Source organism: Zonotrichia leucophrys, chromosome 3 (genome assembly GCF_028769735.1).
Source record: "Zonotrichia leucophrys gambelii isolate GWCS_2022_RI chromosome 3, RI_Zleu_2.0, whole genome shotgun sequence".
Classification (NCBI taxonomy): Eukaryota; Metazoa; Chordata; class Aves; order Passeriformes; family Passerellidae; genus Zonotrichia; species Zonotrichia leucophrys.
In genome coordinates, this window is record NC_088172.1 from 25283956 (window position 1) to 25299053 (window position 15098).

Sequence of the window (15098 nt, forward strand, 5' to 3'; positions counted from 1 at the left end):
TGTTTTGAATTTTCAGAGTGGGAATATTACCAAAGTGTGTTTGGGAAGTTCAAATTTAGCTAGTCAAAATCTTTTGTCAAGATTATTTTTCTGAAGAAAAGAAAAATTCTAATTACTAGCGCTCATTTTACTTGTAAAATTCTTGCTGCTCTACTTGCCAGCTTCATTAGGAGCTCAGGGTTGGTCAGGGATTCTTGTATGTTACCAACAGCAATGAAGTTTCCCCAGGTACAGTGGAATCCATCTCACCCTTCTGTATATTTGGGGATTTAAAATGCTTACAGGAATCTGATGTTAACAAATAAACAGCTGTGAGAAATCTCACCTTTTGTGATACCCCATTGAGAATGCAGTAGAAGGTGTTCCTGGGGATCTATAGCAAATCTTGGGGGCAGCTGTGGGAATTCTCAGGGGCAGGGTAGAAGGAGGTGGTGGGGAGGTTCCAAACATTGGGAAGATCAAAAAGATGCTTTTGGAGGTTCCTGAGGGCATGATACTTTTCTGTTTGTGTATTTTTGAGAGAAGCTGATACCAGACTTCACAGCAGGGCTGGAATTATTTATTTCATTTATTACTGTGTTAGCTCATTGGCTCCATGTTGTACAGCCACACCAAATTGTAAAGTTGATATGTGGTTTGTATATAAGAGTTAAATTTACAGTTTTTCTCCAGATTAATAAAAAAGACACAGAAATTGGAGACTGATGTTCAAAAATATGGCAAAAAAGATAACCTCGGTTATTCCAGTATATAGAATTTTTTCCATACAGTTCCCCACCGTTTTTGCTTGTATTAAACATAAATTTTCCTGCTAAAAATGGGCAGTATCTTAAGTGGGGTCTTAAGAAGAAAATTCCTAAGCTTTGAGGAATGGTTTCACAGTTTTGTCTGCGTTTTTTAAAACTGATGTAGTACCTAAAAAATTTCTTCTGTTTCAACAGTACATTTTATCCATAACATTTTAGGATATTTATACCTAATGTCATTACACATTGTAATTATGTAATTGCACAACTTAATTGCACATTTTCGTAATTTCATCATGTAGCATACAACAATTAAGTAATTGGGTCTAATAGTATAAATTAGATCTAATTGTATAAATACATGACAATGGCATAAAAATGGCCTTAAAGAAAGGAGAAGACTTTAATCAAAATATAAGAAATGCCTTTTGTGTGCAATCAGAGGAATGTGGAACACTGGACTAATTCTATGCAACGATTACTGGGGACTCCTACACTCCATGGCTTCCATTTCCCATCCCCTTGTTCTGCCAGGGAGGAGAAGATAGAGAACATAATGGGAAATTTAAGCCCAAGAAGAAGGAAGAGGGGAAAGAGTTTTTTAGATTTGGATTTGTTTCTCTTTTGTTCTCCAAGCTTGAGTCTGTTTTTCTCTTGACAGTGAGTGCTGAGTAGTCTCACCCCATCCTTACCTTGACTAATTTATTCATTGTATTTCCTTTACCCTGCCCAGCTGAGGAGGCCAGTGATGGAACAGAGATGTTGGGCACCATGGTCAACCCACCACATTATTTGTTAGCATAGCTGTAGCCACAGAATCCTTCTCAAGAGCTTGTTCCAGTCTTTTAGCTAAGGACATGTTTTAAGATCCAGTACTCTTGACCCATTTAGTGATGAGAGTGCTCATGGCCATCACATTGTATTTCTGTTAATGCAGCCAGGTAGTGAAGCCTCAAACTCTGTCCAGACTGCGGGTTTTTGCCATACAGGGTCTGGCAAATTCAAATGTTTTGAAATTTAGAACCTGTCAGATATTTTCCTTTCTTTTATTGACCTTTCCTGACAGGGAGTAAAGGTTTTTCTGCTAAGTCTACATCTGAACTGACAGAGAAAGCCTCACCTCACAAAGCCTCTGGTCGTCCCATGCAGCAGAGGCTGTATCCTGATTGTGGGCTGGGTCAAGAGAGGGAAGGACATATGGGCAAGCAACAGGTGTGCAAGACATCATAGTAACACAGAGTCATTGCAGATTTTTTGCCAATATTTTCATGTTTTAAGACTCAACTGAACTAAACTGATTCTCTCCTACAATAGGAAGCAACCTTTGCAACAAAAATTATCTGGTTGAAAAATCCCCCACAGTTTGAACTTTAAATATTTGTCCTTTCCTACTTGAATCACTTTATTTCATAAAAGTAGATTAAAAAATATTAATTGATGTATTGGGATATATTGAACTCCCTTATAAAGGGAATATATTCCCTTCTCAATCTTCAAAACTTCCTTTCATATGCCAACCAACTAAAGGAGTTGCTGCAATGGCTTTAAAAAAACCTCAATCTCTATCACAGAGTCACCAAAATGATCTCTTTAATTTCTCAAGGGAATGCATATGTGTTTTTTGTAGCACAACAGAGAAGGTATCCTATATGATACAGCTTAAATTTATTTTGCTTTCTTTGTTTTCAACAGAAAAGTTGCACTGGATAGAAAATTAAGAGATCAGGATTTTTTTCCCATAATAAATGCTTTCATCTTTCATTCTAGGGATTCCTAGAAAATCACAAATAAGCTAGTATTTAGACTTTTTCTTTTACCTAAACACATATATAATATTAAAAAAATAAGAAAAGCTGAGAAGTACATTATTTTACTGTGTTATAATCATACCTGTTGTAACATTTGTTCCAATTCTTCCTTTTGTGCACTTGCAGGAATGAAAATGATTAGTTCTTTACCCCTCAGTCCTCTGTCTGGAATAAAATGTGTCAAATATATCTCTGTTGTAAGTCCTTTGAAGACAATGGAGTTGCAAAGAGTTTGAATGTTACTCATTGTGTTCAACCCATAACCTCATTTTCAGCAGGATAGGGGTAGAGGTTCCCTGTGCTTTTATTTAGAGCTACAGCTTTCATTAAATTTCATTACTTCTCCCTGTGGCTGTAAATAGAAGGTTTACCTTAGGAAATTTAATTCCTTTTTCTGGCAGCTTGTGTGATAAAGGTTTGGTTTCTAAATGAAGGTTTGTCCTGCATGGAAGGAGATGGAATCAAGGATATACAGGAGAGGATTTCCATTTTATGCTGAAACTGATCAACACCACTGAAAGAAAAATTAAAATGATTACATATTCCACCAGAATTCCTTCATTAAAAAAGGAATTATCTTCTAGAACTAGAAGAAAGCCAAGCATACAAAAATAAACTAGAGGGGCACAATGCATAAAATGAATTATTGTGATTAAGAATGTTAAATTAGGTCTGGTTTGCCTCCTTGGTTTTCTGATAGGTATAAAAGTAAGGAAGTTATTTTTTCTTCTATAAACTTGACTGATTAAATAACCTCAGGATAAATCCGTAAATGGCTGTGGTTTTGCTCTTTTGAGCTATTACCATTGCATTGTGCACTGTGAAGAATTGAGTAAGTTTTCTATATTGACAGTGGCCTTTCTTTTGTTCTTTACTATCCTTATTTTCTTTCTTCCATTATTGTATTTCTCATAAGTCCTGTGTGAAATTGACCCCTTCTCTGGCTGGCATCACTCTTACTTCAGAGGTGTGAAGGTTTCAGTAAAATTTTCATTAGTCTCTTATGGAAAATCCAAAACTGTAATATCCTTAGAAGTGTGTTATTCTCACCTTTGTCATTCATAGTCTTTCTTTTCTTCCACTCTACTTTTTTATCATTTTCTGCTCAGCTACAAATATCCATATTTATGAAGTACTCATCACCATGGTATCCAAGCACACTTCAGTTTATTAAAAGGATTATGTGATGTGACTGCTTGTAATAGCAGGGGATTAGACAGGATGACGCAGGTTCCTTCTAGTCTCCTGTTTCTATAAATTAATACAATAAAGCATTTCCTTAAAATTAGGCACCATTTGGAAGGTCATGATACAGCATTTAAAACAGCACCATTTTTTTGCAAAGCATAAAATGAGATGTCCAAGGACTCTGCCTTTCTTCTTCTAGGTGGGCCATTGTTAGCAGCAGGTAGGAAAACTGTGCAGGCTTGTGTTACACTTGAATGCCAGCTGTGATGTCCTGGCTCAGGCAGCCCCAGAGTGCGGGAAAATGTGTCGGGCCAAGGTACAATTGGTTTAAAAAGAACGAGGGTAAAATTTACATTATGTATAAGGGAGTAATGTTTTATTTAGAGGATACTGAGGGACTGGAACAGGTTGCCCAGAGAAGTTGTGGATGCCCTATCCCTAGAAGTCTTCAAGGCCACATTGGATAGGGTCCATGCTCATGACCTCTGAGGTCCAACCCAAGTAATTCTACAATTCTGTGATATAGATTGTGCTGGTATGACCAGCTTTATCTCTAGTATGCACTGTAGTATACATCTGGCTTAGCTGAAGGCCTGCTGAAACTACTCTCACAAAGGAGGGTTGATAGGCTGTACATATCTATGAATTAGCCTTTCTGAATTTGTTACAATTTCAGTGTTGTTTCAAAAGTCTGGAAAATCCAATACTGGAATGGTATTATAGAAGGAATTTTTTGTTTTCCAGAATGGTCATTCACATTCTTAGGCCAGGCAACAAAGACATTTTAATTTGTATGGGATTATGTTTACCAACCAGCCAATGACAGTTGAATTATAGTTCTGCTGATCCAAACAAATTGTTATTGCACCAAACTTGAACTAGTAAATCATTATAACCATTCCAAGAGGAACACTCTGTGTGTTGTAATATGAGGCTTATACTATTATATGTTTCACACATTTTTACAAAACATTGATAAAGTGAGAGTAAAACAAAAATATAGCAAGAAAGCAATTTTAATAAATATTGCTGTTTGCACTCTACTGAAGGTTGTTGCTTCAGTTCTAGCCTTGTGAATTTCAGGTTCATAATATGAAGGAGTAGGGACAGGTTCTCATGGTGACATTTCAGCTGAACAGCTCTACATGTGCTGTGCTCTTCTCCTTGCATGGTGGAACAGTGTGGGGCCTGTGCTGTATGAAGTACAGCAAATGTAAACACCCCTACATCTGAGACTTCAGCTTTGTTTTTTGTAAACAGAGCTCTGGTCAAACCAGCAGGAGATGCTGAAACCTCAGACAATTGAAGTTCCACCAGTCTCTGGTACCATTTATTTAATGGTTTAAAATTTTTTGAAATGATATGAGATAAAGCCTTGGAGAGCTTGTATATTTTAGGAACACGATTTCAGCTTGGATGCTATATCCAAGTTAGCTTTAGATCTAGCTGGCTTAGATGTGGCAAGTAATGAAAAGGCCTTGGCCTATGTTTGTTAACCAGGCAATCTTCAATCTGCTGAAACTGGTAGCGCAGATATTCAACTTGTGTTCCAATAAGTCAGTCAAGAACACCATTTCTAGCCAAGTACACTTTTGTGGAAGGCTGTTACCTCCACAACCTCTTGCACTGAATGTTAAATACTATTATCAGGTTTCAGATCAAGATTCTCTTACCAAGGCAAAAGAACTTGTTTGCTGTGTGTCCAGGACCTGAAAGGACAGGCAACACTTTTCAGTAAGATGTTTTTGTAGGATTTAGACAGTTTACAGACATTTTAAAAAGGCAAAAGTTTTCATCATTTAAAATGGTGTTGCTGTAGAAAAAAAATAAAAAAACAACCCAAATGTTGGAGAATTTTGCTCAGAAATGGCTTAAAAGGCAGCTGTGAGGAGCAAATTCTCACAGCCTGTTTCTGTAAACAGCTAAGTTCTCAAGCCTGTCTTCAATAACATGGAGGCCTTGAGAACTTTCATAACAGGGTGAGAAAATAAATCTTGGATTCAATAACAAACCACAGGTATTGAAAACAAAAGGAGGGGTTAGTGTTTGCTCTGTGACCTATGGTGAGCTCGGATTTTGCAATATGCATGAACTTAATTAACACGGTTATAAAAAGTGACTGATTGAATCAATAAACGGAGTGATGCTGATCAACAAGGATGGGTCGTCTCCCTTCGCTTTCAACATCCAAAACAACCCCAGCTCAAAATATTTATTGAGCTGTGGGTGTGGACAATAAATTTTTTGGCTGTAAGTTTGCTAGACCATTGTGGGTATGGTATGATCACTAGTTTGCTAACAGATGGACATCCTTTTAAAGCCAAGCTGTTATATATTTTTTACCATTTTAGTCTGGATGGAAACCAGCTTTTTTACCTTATGTTGTGCTTTTAATTTCTTATGTCAGAGGACAAAATCTCTTCCAAAATGTGCTTCTGAAAATGAAAAACACTTCTGTAGTCCATATGCACTTCTTCACCAGACCAATACTTGCCCTGGGTATTTCCCTGCTAGAATAGAATCTCTGCCTGAGCTCAGGGCCTCATTTCTTGTCCCATCCTTTCCCTGTATCAGTGCAATGCTGTTCAGTTGATTGAAGGCCAGGTACGACAGACGTAGGAGATGTCATGGCAGATGCCAGGCCTAGGGATATTTCGTCAGTCTTTTCTGTTTGTTCAAGTATTCTACCATTCGTTGCTTTTGCCATCTGTCATGCCTTGCCTGGTGACTCTTTGTTCTTACTGACTGTGTGGTAGGATCTGCTGCCTATATTTGAATCACAGAACCTGGACCAAAATCAGAGATAACATCCAATGCCATCGTTATTCAGTCCCATAAATGTAAATTTAAAATTTATGTAACACACAGGGTACTCTAGACATAAATGACAGTGTATATATATATATATATATATATATATATATAAACAGATGTTTTCACTGGTTTCTTAGTAAAGAACTCCACCTCTGAATATTACACAATATACTACCCAGCATATTCTAAAATTAAATATATTGTGGGTCTGTATGCCACTTCTTTATTGATTCCAAAGGCTAATGTCAAAGGCTCCTTATTGTATAACCTTTCTAGAATTATTTCAAACACAAAGAGTATCAGTGGAGACATAGTAACTGATACACAATGAGTTAACATCCCCTTCATTTTCCTTAGCCCAAAAATCAAAATCCACAGTTTTTACCCAAAAGGAATTGATTGATTGAAGGAGGAAAACAGTGTGGCTAAAGAAAAGTATGCTTAATTTTGGAATCCTTACAAAGGTAAAAATAAATTAACTATAACCAGTATGAAGTAATTAAATTGAACAAATTGGGTGAGATCTTAGAGGCAAATCTTACATAAAAAAGAGGAAAAGACTTTAATTTTCAGAAGTACAGTACTAGTTACAGGAAAAAGAAGTAAGAAGAGTAAATAGGGACTGACTTGGCAAAATCACAAACTCATTACTGACATCAAAGGATAAAAAGTAGGTGAAAAAGATAAACCAAATAAAAATGTTAAGGGTGTGCATAAGGAAATTATAAAAGAATATATATAGGCCAAGTAGTAGTGTAAAGGAAATAGTTATTTAACTCTATTATGACGAAAAGAGATTTTGAGGATGATCTCTGCCTTTTTACTGACAATTGATGATGCTGAATTGTAGCAGTGTTTAATATCTGCTTTTTCTACTGGTTTTCACAAAAAGAAATTTAAATAGTGAAAAGATTTTTAGTACAATTATTACCACAAATTGTTGAAAGAGCTCAGGCAAAAAAAAAAAGGTAGTGTGTGGATAGATAAAGTAGATATTTTCTTATCAACTCCTTTACAAGGTTCAACATAGGCTAGTTAAAAAAGGAATAATGACTCTTACTGGTTATTTTGTGAAGGATACCTGACAGAAAAGTAAAGAAGCAAGCCATGCTGTCTTTTGAAAACCAAAAAGGAGAGTCAAGGAATCATAGGTCAAACAGTTTTTTTTCTAGACAAAACCTTTGGAACAAATAACAAATCAAGCCTTTGTAAATATTAGGAACATAATAAAATGAATAGAAATATACAATTTTCAAAAATGAATTGAACCAACTTCGCTTAATTTCCTTTTGTAGCAGAATAATAGACCTTGTGAGCTGCTAGTCCTAAAACTGTCACCTGGGATTGAATAAGGATTTTGTGCAACAAGACAATTAGAATTGTTAGGCAAGTCACACTAAGTCATGGCTGTCACCCTGCCTGACTTCCCAGTCATTAGAAACTCCTGTTGTCATTACAGTGACTCTTTTCGTAGTATCTCACTGCTGTAGGTTTCTTTACAAGGTTACAGAGAATGGCCAGCCCAAATTTATGTTTTAGCAGGCATTCTAGCCAACCACCAGAAGAGTGAAGTGTATAAATTAAATAACTTTTGAAAAGTGTTTAAAGAAACTTACAAGAGAATATAAAATAATTTTGAATCCTTTCCTCCACTATAAAGGTCAACAGAGACATTCTGACAGATCTTTAAAAGTGCGTGCTTTGATACGGAATCTAAATGTGGAATAATGGGTACAAAGAGATGTAGATTATTTCTGTTTTACTCACTTGAGTGTGACTTGATTGAGTCCCTGGAGAGGAGCAGCAGAGGCCAGATGAGACACAGGAGGTTTCTCAGGGGGCAACAGAGCAGCAGGGACCCAGGTGCAAGGAGCAAGGGAGTAGAGCCAGAGACCAGGGCCACGTTGGGCCAGGAGGGCGGAGCAGCAGGCAGGTTCCTGGTGCTGGGGCTGGAGATCAGGCCACAGCTCTGGATCAGGCCTGGTGAGGATAATCAGGGTCAGACACAAACTGTTAAGGCTTATTAGTGCCTTCAGGGCACTTCAGCTGGACCTTGCTGTTCCTGTATGATTTATGCAAGCAAAGATGTGCAAACGCTGTTGGGAGAAATGTCTGTTGTCTATGTGTGCTTCCATGTAAAACATCAAGCCATTTTCTAAACAGTTATATGATCTTTATCTTTCTCACCTTACCTGTCACATTATTAAAACCTTTCTGTGCTGTGATTAGAGTTATAGCCAACAGTGCTTGGGAAACCTGAAATATTCAAGAATTGAGAATTAATTTTCATAATTTCCCAAGGCTCAGCAGTTTGTCAGAAGCTGTTACGGATGGTTTACTACTGCTCTCCAGCCACTGTAGTTGGCTCATCAGTATTTGGTATCCTTTAAATTGACTTTGCACTGGCATAAGCCAGAAGTGTTTGCAGCTTCAGCACTGATGGAGCAGGAAGGATTAAGCTCCTCTACTAAATATATGCCTACTGTAACATGCATCTGACATTTGGGATAAGAGCAAGTAATATCTTTTGAGCCTGCAAATCTTACCAAACAGCTGGGACACCTGCTCCCAGGCAGTGAGATTCTTTGTTTATTTTAACACTTATAGTTTTTCTCTGCCCAAAAATTCTTTGATCAGAGACTCAGAAGATGTTTACACCAAGTTCAAAACAGTACAAACCACAGTAATGTCTTTTTAGATTAGAACTAAAAATCCAGGCCAAAGTTTCTAATCTAACTTTTCTAATGGACTGTGGAGCATATTGGTAAAATGAGGAAGTTCAGTTTATGTTAGAACACATAGGTTATTTTTGTAAACAAACTCCTCAGTAGAGGCCTGAGAGCCTAAAGGGAGCAGAGGACTTTAATATGGAGGGAATAAAATAATTAAAGTAGTCTTTTTTATTATGAACTATATTTGTTTTGTCACTTGTAACAGGTGCTTCTATTAGTGTGGGAACCTCTGTTGCTGGATTGTAGGTCCCTCAGAGTTTAGAAAAGTATCTTCAAGGCATCTTCCTGGTCATCAAAATAAATGGTGAGTTTTGTCTATAAATCCTCGAAAATATTTCCCTTGTTGTTGCCAACTAATTGCTTTTCTTTCACACAGAAGTTTGTTCTTAACTACTGCATAGAATTTAACCCTTGCTAGCCCTCTTGCAGGAAAATAGAATCAAACAGGTCAGTTTGCAAGTCACTAATTTTCTAGATTAAAACTTGTGTCCCAGGAGAGGACATAGGACTTGGAAATATTTTGTAAAGATTGCTCATTTTTTTTTTTTGTTTTTAAGCTGATTTTTAGCCAAAAAATGTGTCACAAATCAGTGTTCTGGCACCTATATTTCACACTGTGATCACCAACTCTATCTTATATCAGTATTTAGTATTTAAACTATTAGATTTATCAAGCTTCACAGCTAAAAGGACTTAAAAGCTGTCGCTGCCCATCATAGGCTGTGTAGTTTCTTAAGCAGATTGAGCTGTACAACTATCACAGTATATTGGAAAACGCATTATTTTTAATTATTTCTTTGAGCTGTAGTTGACTATGCTGCATTATGTACATACATTTGGTTTGAAACTAGATAAACATTAAGATCCCTACCCAAACTATTCTATGATTCTATACTTATATATATTTAATACAAGATGTATGTATAATGTAAATAATCTGCAGGAATTTACTTATAAACTTTTCAGTAAAGCATTTTTCAGCATTTTGGAATCTAGAATTGACATTCATAATTACCTTGACCTAACTGAACTCTATGAATTTGAAGGAAAATTGCTGCTTAATCAGAATGAATGCCAAGTACTATTTATAGGAAAGGTCTATCAAATGGACAAATACAGGCCAGGAAAAGTGAAAAGGATTCTAGGGAAGGTTAGTGACTCACAAGATTGAATCTAAGCTGATAGCTCTTGCAAACATTGTCCCCACAATACTGCTAGGTATAAAGAGAGGCATAGTTGTACATTCCTTCCAAACAAAATTCAGTGGGCTTGTAATGTTCCTGGTATCTGACCTTATAATTGACAAGGCTTTTTAAGAACCCTTTTTTCACAGGCTCTAGAGATATTGGAATGATTTTGTGGTGTTTTATTGATATATTTTTGAGCATGGGATATGAAAAACACATGAAAAACTGAATGGGGGATTCAGCAATTTTTATTAGTTTTTTACTTTCTTGAAGAAAAATTACAGGAGTTGGTCCTGCTTTAGGAAAAATAAAACAAACAATGAACTTCCTTGTTCTAATAAATCCTTTCATTAGAACTTGTGGGAGGTCTTTCTGCTAGAATATCAGTGTTTCCTTCACTTCATCAGGTTCTCAGGGCAGACAGCTCACTCTCTTATGGTTTTAGTGACTTAAAACGAAGTGAAGGACAATAGCTGACTTTGTTGAAAGTCCAAAACCTTTCAAACCCTTAATCAGGTGTTGCTTGGATCATTTTTCCTAAGGCCATAACAAACACAGGCAAGTAACATTATGTGCATGACCACATTTCAGAGACCCAGTTTTGGTGATAACTGACTTGTGTCTATGCTGAATGTGTTTCAGTGCTGGAATACTTAAGAAAACAATCCTCTTCTGTTAGAACTTATCTGCTACTCTTGAATAGTATGCAACATAGGAAACAAAAAATACACAGGCAAACTCATTGAATACAACAGTTTATGTTCTGTCATAGGCATATTCTGAGATCATAATCTTACAGAGAATTCATGAATTGTTCAGACAGGTTCTCTAAATAACCAGCAATAGGGAAGAATTAAGGTCTTTGAACTGTGGACAGATGCATGTAATTAGAAACAAGATCACATTATTTTTAATAATGGAATGCAAATCAGTAGCAAGGGAACAGGTGCATAAATGTCATGGACCATTAAAACTTATCACAGGTGCATTGTGAAGCATGTGGAGAAGCAAGTCAGTTCATTCCTCAAAGACTTCAATAGGTTTGTTATTTTAGATTATGGAATATGGCAATATTTTTGGAAATTAGCTTTTCCCCAAGTAAGACTTCTGCTTCACAGTTGTGCGTTTTTTTTTCCTTAATAGTACTAATGTATCAGCCTGCTGGACATTTTTTAGTCAGACTGTGTTCTATATTAACATGTGCTATCTCTGTACCTTGAGAAAATGAGATATCAGTTAATATCTAACTTTTAGTATCTTTGAACCTATCCTTAACTCCCTATATGGTTACTCACAAATATAATTCTTCCAGCTCTTTTGGATGCTTGTGGATGGTTTCTCAGTAGCTCATTTGGTTCATGGGGTAGGATGTGAAATGTCAATCCCTGGTTTGGCAGTGACTGAGAAGACAGAGGAAACGACATATCTCCTTCATGCCCTAACCAAGAGCAAATAGGTGCGGTTGAAGTTTTGTCAGCTGCAATGACAAGCGTGTTCTTGCTGCTCTTTGAGCATCCATACAGAAATAAAATGTAACAGTAGAACCACTTAGTAAAGTGCAATTTGAAGGGCTTATTTAAATATGAAATTAGGAGTCCTAGCCATCTGCATTTTGAGTACTTCTTCTGAAGAATAGCTTGACCTGATTCCTACTTGCTTCAAATTGGCCTAATTCCATAGGCAAAAAAGAGCTGGATTAACATTAGCAGCAATGCAGATCCATTGCACGCTTGCAGTAGTACAATGCATAGCAAGTCTGGAGGGGAAATATCCTGTGTACATATCCTTAACATAATTAGGTAATCTGCATTTTTTTTAAACTATAGCTGGCTCACTAAAAGTTTACTTGTGTGTTAACAATTACTTCATAGTTACTGCCATTGCTGTATTTTTTCCCATAAGATTGATATTGGTGATTGATATAAGCCGTCAATGAGTAGGAATCTGCTCTGAGATATCTGCATCTCCTCTAGAGGCTTATTTTTTAGACATACACTTGCAGAAAAAGGAAATAGTTGCTTTCAAGAAAAAAAAAAGAGCAAATGATGAAGAAAATCAAGCTGAAGGATTAAAAGTATTTTTGATTTCTAAAAACTCAATTTTGAAATGCAGTTCTGATTAAAGAGCTTTAAACTAGATTTAAAGTGGTACAGGATAGACAGGTAGAAGCTGTGCAATGGGGACAACTGAAGGTACCACGCAAGCAGCAAAAGGAGGCTTAAGAGGGGATACCTCAAACAAGCACAAGCACCCAAAGTCGTAACTGAGACAGGACTACTGGGGTCTCCTGAAACCTGACTGGGATATTTACGCATTCAAACACTTCTGTGAAGTCCATGTACACAAATGCACAGAGTATGGGGAGCAAACAGGAAGAACTAGAGATCTGTGTGCAGTCACAGGGCTTTGATCTCATTGCAGTTACAGAGATGTGCTGGGACAGCTCACATGACCGGAATGCTGTCATGAAGGGCTGCATGGTGTTTAGGAGAGGAAGACTAGGCAGGCATGGCTGTTGAGTCACCCTCTGTGTGATTCAACTCTTGGAGTGTATTGAGCTCTGTCCTGGGGTAGTTATATTTTCGTGAGCTTTTTGCTGTGAAACACCCACAACCACATTCATTGCCAGTCTGAGGTTAGGTAGATTGTGCCTTCTGTGTGGCATTACAAAAAATTATTCAGTAGGTGTTGGCCCAGACCTAGGTAGAAATTTAAGTAAGTACCAGGGAGATAGAGGAACTGGACAGCTTATGAAACATCACAGTCAGACATTGGAAATAATTGAATCCTGGTGGAAACTGATTTGATTTTTAATGTTATTTTATATAATATATTGATGCTTTTTGGTTTTTTCTTTTTTTGATGGAAGCAGATTATGTTTTCTGGAAAAGGAATTGCCCTTGTTTATAAGTGTTTATAAGCTATAAGTGCTCAATTGGTAATTAAAAAAAAATGACGTTTTCTGAGGAAAATTTTATGTTAGCAGTGATCATGGTTTCATGAACATGTTCCATATTCTTAAGAGCTTCTTTTTCTGACACACTTAAATTTGCTATTCTGTTATTCCATTAAAATTTAACTGTTAAAAGTGATGATCATGGGGTGTGGTGCCCATTAATTACATTAACATAGCATTCCAGACCACTCAAAATTGCAGTCATATTGATTGTTCTAGAGGAGTTTGCAAATTTTAAATCTCTTAATCTAGGTCCTACATAGCATGAGCAGAATAGAGCCCAAAAACTGCAATGATGAATTCTCTTGCCTCTGTTGAGAAAAGAAATTGCTGTTCTGGACTGCTGCTGGTGTTTTACTTTCAATATATATGCTATTTATTTATTTAAAGTGCAGCAGCTTCATTCTTTAAATGCTGAGAGTTGCAGATCCAAAGCCCTGCTCATTAATGTCAGCATCTCAGTGATACTTATTTCCAAATAAAGGAATACTAAAGATTTATTTTTCATGATCAAAGCTAACCAGTTTTTTAGAAACCTGGGGCTGTGAGCTGCGGACACAAAGGCTGCAGTCTGTCTTACTGACTGAAGAATGGACACCCTCACTATCGTTATGTGACATTCCTGTAAGTGCTGCTCTCTGCTCAGCAGCATCACTTCAGACATTGCAGGAGAAGTCTGCTTCAGCCTGCTACTCCTCATCCATATTCAGGCACTGAGAGCACTGTATTGTCCTGTGCTGAAAAATCAATATTGTGAATACTGTGTGTGCTGAGCCTATTTGATCTCTTTGGTTGTCATGGCTACACTTCAAGGTATTGATTCCTCCACAGGGATCTCAGGGTTGGATGGTCCCTGTATTGAGGCAGAAATCTTTTGTCCTGTGAAATCTAAGCACATTCTACAATGAACCCTCTTTCACATATGCTAAGACCACCAAAACTGGTTTGTTTTTTTTTTCTTCTTTCTCTTCTAGGGGTATTGGTGCAAGGAACAATTTCTCAAATATTTCCTGCAAATTCCAGCAGATACTATGAGTGATGATGTTGCAGACATGATAAAATGCACAGTGAAAATTATATGGACAAAATGAAAGACACTAAAAGTACGGCTGTTTTTGCTTCATTGAACACAGTGAATCATGCACACTGGGTGTATTCTCAGTGACTGTTCCTTGATCATTTTGTTCATGTATTGGATCTATCCCTCTGGTCAACTTAAAGTAAATCAATTGAAAAGATTCTGATTGAAAAGGACTGTAATTTGCATTAGAACTCTGTATTAGAAACTGCATTTCATAAAGTTTTATACCATTTATTCAGTATTTCATACTGTTTATTTAGTTTACTTTTTTAATAGATGTATATATATGTACATAAGTGTATTTATAAACATCATGTCCAAAATTGCCTATGAGATACATTTACCCTAATTTTATCCAGTAACTATGGCACTCTATTTAGATACCTTTTTGTTTGTATTCACCAAAGTAACTGATCCATCTGTGCTTGCTATTGGCTTTGATTCCCTGGAACAAGTGCAGCAATTTAGGTAATCATGTCTTACCCACTTTTACTGGCAGGGAACTGATTAAAGTAATTGGTGAGGTAACACAATAAAATTGTGTCTTGTCAAAGACCAAACCACAAGTATTTGAGGTCCAAACCTC

At 36.7% G+C, this 15098-nt stretch overlaps 1 long non-coding RNA gene across 2 annotated transcripts; it reads left to right on the forward strand.

Moving 5' to 3' along the window:
• The first annotated feature begins 8561 nt into the window (after positions 1 to 8561).
• LOC135446365 (uncharacterized) lies at positions 8562 to 14628 on the forward strand. 2 transcript variants are annotated; one of them, XR_010439757.1, is made up of 3 exons: positions 8562 to 8691; positions 9494 to 9592; positions 14406 to 14628. It is a non-coding gene; the product is annotated as an uncharacterized LOC135446365 (long non-coding RNA). The 2 variants fall into 2 exon arrangements; XR_010439758.1 differs by lacking the exon at positions 8562 to 8691 and adding an exon at positions 8920 to 9131.
• The last annotated feature ends 470 nt before the right edge of the window (positions 14629 to 15098 follow it).